The sequence below is a fragment of the Lithobates pipiens genome, unplaced genomic scaffold, assembly GCF_037356315.1.
Source record: "Lithobates pipiens isolate NorthernLeopardFrog02 unplaced genomic scaffold, aLitPip1_a1.2 Scaffold_1, whole genome shotgun sequence".
Lineage (NCBI taxonomy): Eukaryota > Metazoa > Chordata > Amphibia > Anura > Ranidae > Lithobates > Lithobates pipiens.
Genome location: NW_027507685.1, coordinates 62,300,298 through 62,306,574, shown reverse-complemented (window position 1 = coordinate 62,306,574; position 6,277 = coordinate 62,300,298). Strand labels below are relative to the sequence as shown.

At 41.5% G+C, this 6,277-nt stretch overlaps 3 non-coding genes across 3 annotated transcripts; 2 read left to right on the top strand and 1 right to left on the bottom strand.

Annotated features, from left to right (window-relative positions):
• The first annotated feature begins 3,376 nt into the window (after positions 1–3,376).
• On the top strand, positions 3,377–3,486 carry TRNAL-CAA (transfer RNA leucine (anticodon CAA)). Its single transcript has 2 exons — positions 3,377–3,414; positions 3,441–3,486. It is a non-coding gene; the product is annotated as a tRNA-Leu (tRNA).
• A 961-nt stretch (positions 3,487–4,447) lies between these two features.
• TRNAL-CAA (transfer RNA leucine (anticodon CAA)) lies at positions 4,448–4,557 on the top strand. The gene is made up of 2 exons: positions 4,448–4,485; positions 4,512–4,557. It is a non-coding gene; the product is annotated as a tRNA-Leu (tRNA).
• Positions 4,558–5,173: 616 nt separating this feature from the next.
• On the bottom strand, positions 5,174–5,246 carry TRNAR-UCG (transfer RNA arginine (anticodon UCG)). Its single transcript has one exon. It is a non-coding gene; the product is annotated as a tRNA-Arg (tRNA).
• Between the last annotated feature and the right edge of the window lie 1,031 nt (positions 5,247–6,277).

Here is a 6,277-nt window from a genome sequence, read left to right as displayed (position 1 = left end):
CTGAAATGTATGACTTGGTGCAAGGTCATGCTTTAAGAAGTGCATTTGCAAAAGGGCCTAGGTTCAGAGTGTTCATACAGCTCCTTGACAATGGTAATAGATCAATAGAGTACCACGAGTAGATGATATTTCCAGAGGAAGCCAAAGTACCTCAATGTATCTTGTCAGGATGGCCGAGTGGTCTAAGGCACCAGACTCAAGGGCTGTTTCTTCACATTGTGTGGGTGTTCTGGTCTCCAAATGGAGGCGTGGGTTCAAATCCCACTTCTGACAATCTGTTTACACATTTAGCTTGAACTACAATCACCACTCCCGCTGTGTTTTCATGCTACCATGTCACCGACAAAAAAACATGAAAAAAAATCCAAAAACTTTGCACATCCTACATAAAGATCAAATTCTTGAGGAAAATCTGCTAGACCATGCTGTTAAATCTCTCATTTAAAGTGCAACTTTAGTCAGAAAAGTAAGTCCTGCTACATCTCGTCCGGTTGTCCCATTTTGCATATATACTCATGTAAAACATTAAAAAATATGTTTCTATACACTTTGAAATCCAGTAATACGCTGTTTCAACCTGCTCTGCACATACTCAGTTGCTCTCCCATTTTAGGCATATTTAAGTTATGACACCAGCCATTTGATGATTTGATAGTTTGGTTGAGAACACAAGCAAATGGGACAGTTATCAATCCCGGGATTCCAGGCATGTAACTGTGTTTTGAAACCCTTAAATCAATTGGTTTACTTCCACTTTATGATTTACTTCTGTTTGGAGGCTCTGGGCTTCAGCAAATTGGAAGCCTCCAGCAAGAAGCACGTTGTTATGGCTAAAGCAAGAATTTACGAGTGAAGGTCACAGGAAGGAACTGGAAAGCAGCATAGAAAACAACCACGAAGGGACTCGAACCCTCAATCTTCTGATCCGAAGTCAGACGCCTTATCCATTAGGCCATGCGGTCTGCCACAAGGACATGATTCTGGTTTGTGGCGCCCGGATCAACCAAACACTCGAAGATCACCTGGGACATCTTCTACTTTTTTTGCTCAAGGAGATTTGGTAGAAAGGATCTGAAATGTATGACTTGGTGCAAGGTCATGCTTTAAGAAGTGCATTTGCAAAAGGGCCTAGGTTCAGAGTGTTCATACAGCTCCTTGACAATGGTAATAGATCAATAGAGTACTACGAGTAGATGATATTTCCAGAGGAAGCCATAGCATCTCAATATATCTTGTCAGGATGGCTGAGTGGTCTAAGGCGCCAGACTCAAGAGCTGTTTCTTCACATTGTGTGGGTGTTCTGGTCTCCAAATAGAGGCGTGGGTTCAAATCCCTCTTCTGACAATCTGTTTACACATTTAGCTTGAACTACAATCACCACTCCCGCTGTGTTTTCATGCTACCATGTCACCGACAAAAAAACATGAAAAAAAATCCAAAAACTTTGCACATCCTACATAAAGATCAAATTCTTGAGGAAAATCTGCTAGACCATGCTGTTAAATCTGTCATTTAAAGTGCAACTTTAGTCAGAAAAGTAAGTCCTGCTACATCTCTTCCGGTTGTCCCATTTTGCATATATACTCATGTAAAACATTAAAAAATATGCTTCTATACACTTTGAAATCCAGTAATACGCTGTTTCAACCTGCTCTGCACATACTCAGTTGCTCTCCCATTTTAGGCATATTTAAGTTATGACACCAGCCATTTGATGATTTGATAGTTTGGTTGAGAACACAAGCAAATGGGACAGTTATCAATCCCGGGATTCCAGGCATGTAACTGTGTTTTGAAACCCTTAAATCAATTGGTTTACTTCCACTTTATGATTTACTTCTGTTTGGAGGCTCTGGGCTTCAGCAAATTGGAAGCCTCCAGCAAGAAGCACGTTGTTATGGGTAAAGCAAGAATTTACGAGTGAAGGTCACAGGAAGGAACTGGAAAGCAGCATAGAAAACAACCACGAAGGGACTCGAACCCTCAATCTTCTGATCCGAAGTCAGACGCCTTATCCATTAGGCCACGCGGTCTGCCACAAGGACATGATTCTGGTTTGTGGCGCCCGGATCAACCAAACACTCGAAGATCACCTGGGACATCTTCTACTTTTTTTGCTCAAGGAGATTTGGTAGAAAGGATCTGAAATGTATGACTTGGTGCAAGGTCATGCTTTAAGAAGTGCATTTGCAAAAGGGCCTAGGTTCAGAGTGTTCATACAGCTCCTTGACAATGGTAATAGATCAATAGAGTACCACGAGTAGATGATATTTCCAGAGGAAGCCAAAGTACCTCAATGTATCTTGTCAGGATGGCCGAGTGGTCTAAGGCTCCAGACTCAAGGGCTGTTTCTTCACATTGTGTGGGTGTTCTGGTGTCCAAATGGAGGCGTGGTTTCAAATCCCACTTCTGACAATCTGTTTACACATTTAGCTTGAACTACAATCACCACTCCCGCTGTGTTTTCATGCTACCATGTCACCGACAAAAAAACATGAAAAAAAATCCCAAAACTTTGCACATCCTACATAAAGATCAAATTCTTGAGGAAAATCTGCTAGACCATGCTGTTAAATCTGTCATTTAAAGTGCAACTTTAGTCAGAAAAGTAAGTCCTGCTACATCTCTTCCGGTTGTCCCATTTTGCATATATACTCATGTAAAACATTAAAAAATATGCTTCTATACACTTTGAAATCCAGTAATACGCTGTTTCAACCTGCTCTGCACATACTCAGTTGCTCTCCCATTTTAGGCATATTTAAGTTATGACACCAGCCATTTGATGATTTGATAGTTTGGTTGAGAACACAAGCAAATGGGACAGTTATCAATCCCGGGATTCCAGGCATGTAACTGTGTTTTGAAACCCTTAAATCAATTGGTTTACTTCCACTTTATGATTTACTTCTGTTTGGAGGCTCTGGGCTTCAGCAAATTGGAAGCCTCCAGCAAGAAGCACGTTGTTATGGGTAAAGCAAGAATTTACGAGTGAAGGTCACAGGAAGGAACTGGAAAGCAGCATAGAAAACAACCACGAAGGGACTCGAACCCTCAATCTTCTGATCCGAAGTCAGACGCCTTATCCATTAGGCCACGCGGTCTGCCACAAGGACATGATTCTGGTTTGTGGCGCCCGGATCAACCAAACACTCGAAGATCACGTGGGACATCTTCTACTTTTTTTGCTCAAGGAGATTGGGTAGAAAGGATCTGAAATGTATGACTTGGTGCAAGGTCATGCTTTAAGAAGTGCATTTGCAAAATGGCCTAGGTTCAGAGTGTTCATACAGCTCCTTGACAATGGTAATAGATCAATAGAGTACCACGAGTAGATGATATTTCCAGAGGAAGCCATAGCACCTCAATATATCTTGTCAGGATGGCCGAGTGGTCTAAGGCGCCAGACTCAAGAGCTGTTTCTTCACATTGTGTGGGTGTTCTGGTCTCCAAATGGAGGCGTGGGTTCAAATCCCACTTCTGACAATCTGATTACACATTTAGCTTGAACTACAATCACCACTCCCGCTGTGTTTTCATGCTACCATGTCACCGACAAAAAAACATGAAAAAAAATCCAAAAACTTTGCACATCCTACATAAAGATCAAATTCTTGAGGAAAATCTGCTAGACCATGCTGTTAAATCTCTCATTTAAAGTGCAACTTTAGTCAGAAAAGTAAGTCCTGCTACATCTCTTCCGGTTGTCCCATTTTGCATATATACTCATGTAAAACATTAAAAAATATGCTTCTATACACTTTGAAATCCAGTAATACGCTGTTTCAACCTGCTCTGCACATACTCAGTTGCTCTCCCATTTTAGGCATATTTAAGTTATGACACCAGCCATTTGATGATTTGATAGTTTGGTTGAGAACACAAGCAAATGGGACAGTTATCAATCCCGGGATTCCATGCATGTAACTGTGTTTTGAAACCCTTAAATCAATTGGTTTACTTCCACTTTATGATTTATTTCTGTTTGGAGGCTCTGGGCTTCAGCAAATTGGAAGCCTCCAGCAAGAAGCACGTTGTTATGGCTAAAGCAAGAATTTACGAGTGAAGGTCACAGGAAGGAACTGGAAAGCAGCATAGAAAACGACCATGAAGGGACGCGAACCCTCAATCTTCTGATCCGAAGTCAGACGCCTTATCCATTAGGCCACGCGGTCTGCCACAAGGACATGATTCTGGTTTGTGGCGCCCGGATCAACCAAACACTCGAAGATCACCTGGGACATCTTCTACTTTTTTTGCTCAAGGAGATTTGGTAGAAAGGATCTGAAATGTATGACTTGGTGCAAGGTCATGCTTTAAGAAGTGCATTTGCAAAAGGGCCTAGGTTCAGAGTGTTCATACAGCTCCTTGACAATGGTAATAGATCAATAGAGTACTACGAGTAGATGATATTTCCAGAGGAAGCCATAGCACCTCAATATATCTTGTCAGGATGGCCGAGTGGTCTAAGGCGCCAGACTCAAGAGCTGTTTCTTCACGTTGTGTGGGTGTTCTGGTCTCCAAATGGAGGCGTGGGTTCAAATCCCACTTCTGACAATCTGTTTACACATTTAGCTTGAACTACAATCACCACTCCCGCTGTGTTTTCATGCTACCATGTCACCGAAAAAAAAACATGAAAAAAAATCCAAAAACTTTGCACATCCTACATAAAGATCAAATTCTTGAGGAAAATCTGCTAGACCATGCTGTTAAATCTGTCATTTAAAGTGCAACTTTAGTCAGAAAAGTAAGTCCTGCTACATCTCTTCCGGTTGTCCCATTTTGCATATATACTCATGTAAAACATTAAAAAATATGCTTCTATACACTTTGAAATCCAGTAATACGCTGTTTCAACCTGCTCTGCACATACTCAGTTGCTCTCCCATTTTAGGCATATTTAAGTTATGACACCAGCCATTTGATGATTTGATAGTTTGGTTGAGAACACAAGCAAATGGGACAGTTATCAATCCCGGGATTCCAGGCATGTAACTGTGTTTTGAAACCCTTAAATCAATTGGTTTACTTCCACTTTATGATTTACTTCTGTTTGGAGGCTCTGGGCTTCAGCAAATTGGAAGCCTCCAGCAAGAAGCACGTTGTTATGGGTAAAGCAAGAATTTACGAGTGAAGGTCACAGGAAGGAACTGGAAAGCAGCATAGAAAACGACCACGAAGGGACTCGAACCCTCAATCTTCTGATCCGAAGTCAGACGCCTTATCCATTAGGCCACGCGGTCTGCCACAAGGACATGATTCTGGTTTGTGGCGCCCGGATCAACCAAACACTCGAAGATCACCTGGGACATCTTCTACTTTTTTTGCTCAAGGAGATTTGGTAGAAAGGATCTGAAATGTATGACTTGGTGCAAGGTCATGCTTTAAGAAGTGCATTTGCAAAAGGGCCTAGGTTCAGAGTGTTCATACAGCTCCTTGACAATGGTAATAGATCAATAGAGTACTACGAGTAGATGATATTTCCAGAGGAAGCCATAGCACCTCAATATATCTTGTCAGGATGGCTGAGTGGTCTAAGGCACCAGACTCAAGAGCTGTTTCTTCACATTGTGTGGGTGTTCTGGTCTCCAAATGGAGGCGTGGGTTCAAATCCCACTTCTGACAATCTGTTTACACATTTAGCTTGAACTACAATCACCACTCCCGCTGTGTTTTCATGCTACCATGTCACCGACAAAAAAACATGAAAAAAAATCCAAAAACTTTGCACATCCTACATAAAGATCAAATTCTTGAGGAAAATCTGCTAGACCATGCTGTTAAATCTGTCATTTAAAGTGCAACTTTAGTAGAAAAGTAAGTCCTGCTACATCTCTTCTGGTTGTCCCATTTTGCATATATACTCATGTAAAACATTAAAAAATATGGTTCTATACACTTTGAAATCCAGTAATACGCTGTTTCAACCTGCTCTGCACATACTCAGTTGCTCTCCCATTTTGGGGAAATATTTAAGTTATGACACCAGCCATTTGATGATTTGATAGTTTGGTTGAGAACACAAGCAAATGGGACAGTTATCAATCCCGGGATTCCAGGCATGTAACTGTGTTTTGAAACCCTTAAATCAATTGGTTTACTTCCACTTTATGATTTACTTCTGTTTGGAGGCTCTGGGCTTCAGCAAATTGGAAGCCTCCAGCAAGAAGCACGTTGTTATGGGTAAAGCAAGAATTTACGAGTGAAGGTCACAGGAAGGAACTGGAAAGCAGCATAGAAAACGACCACGAAGGGACTCGAACCCTCAATCTTC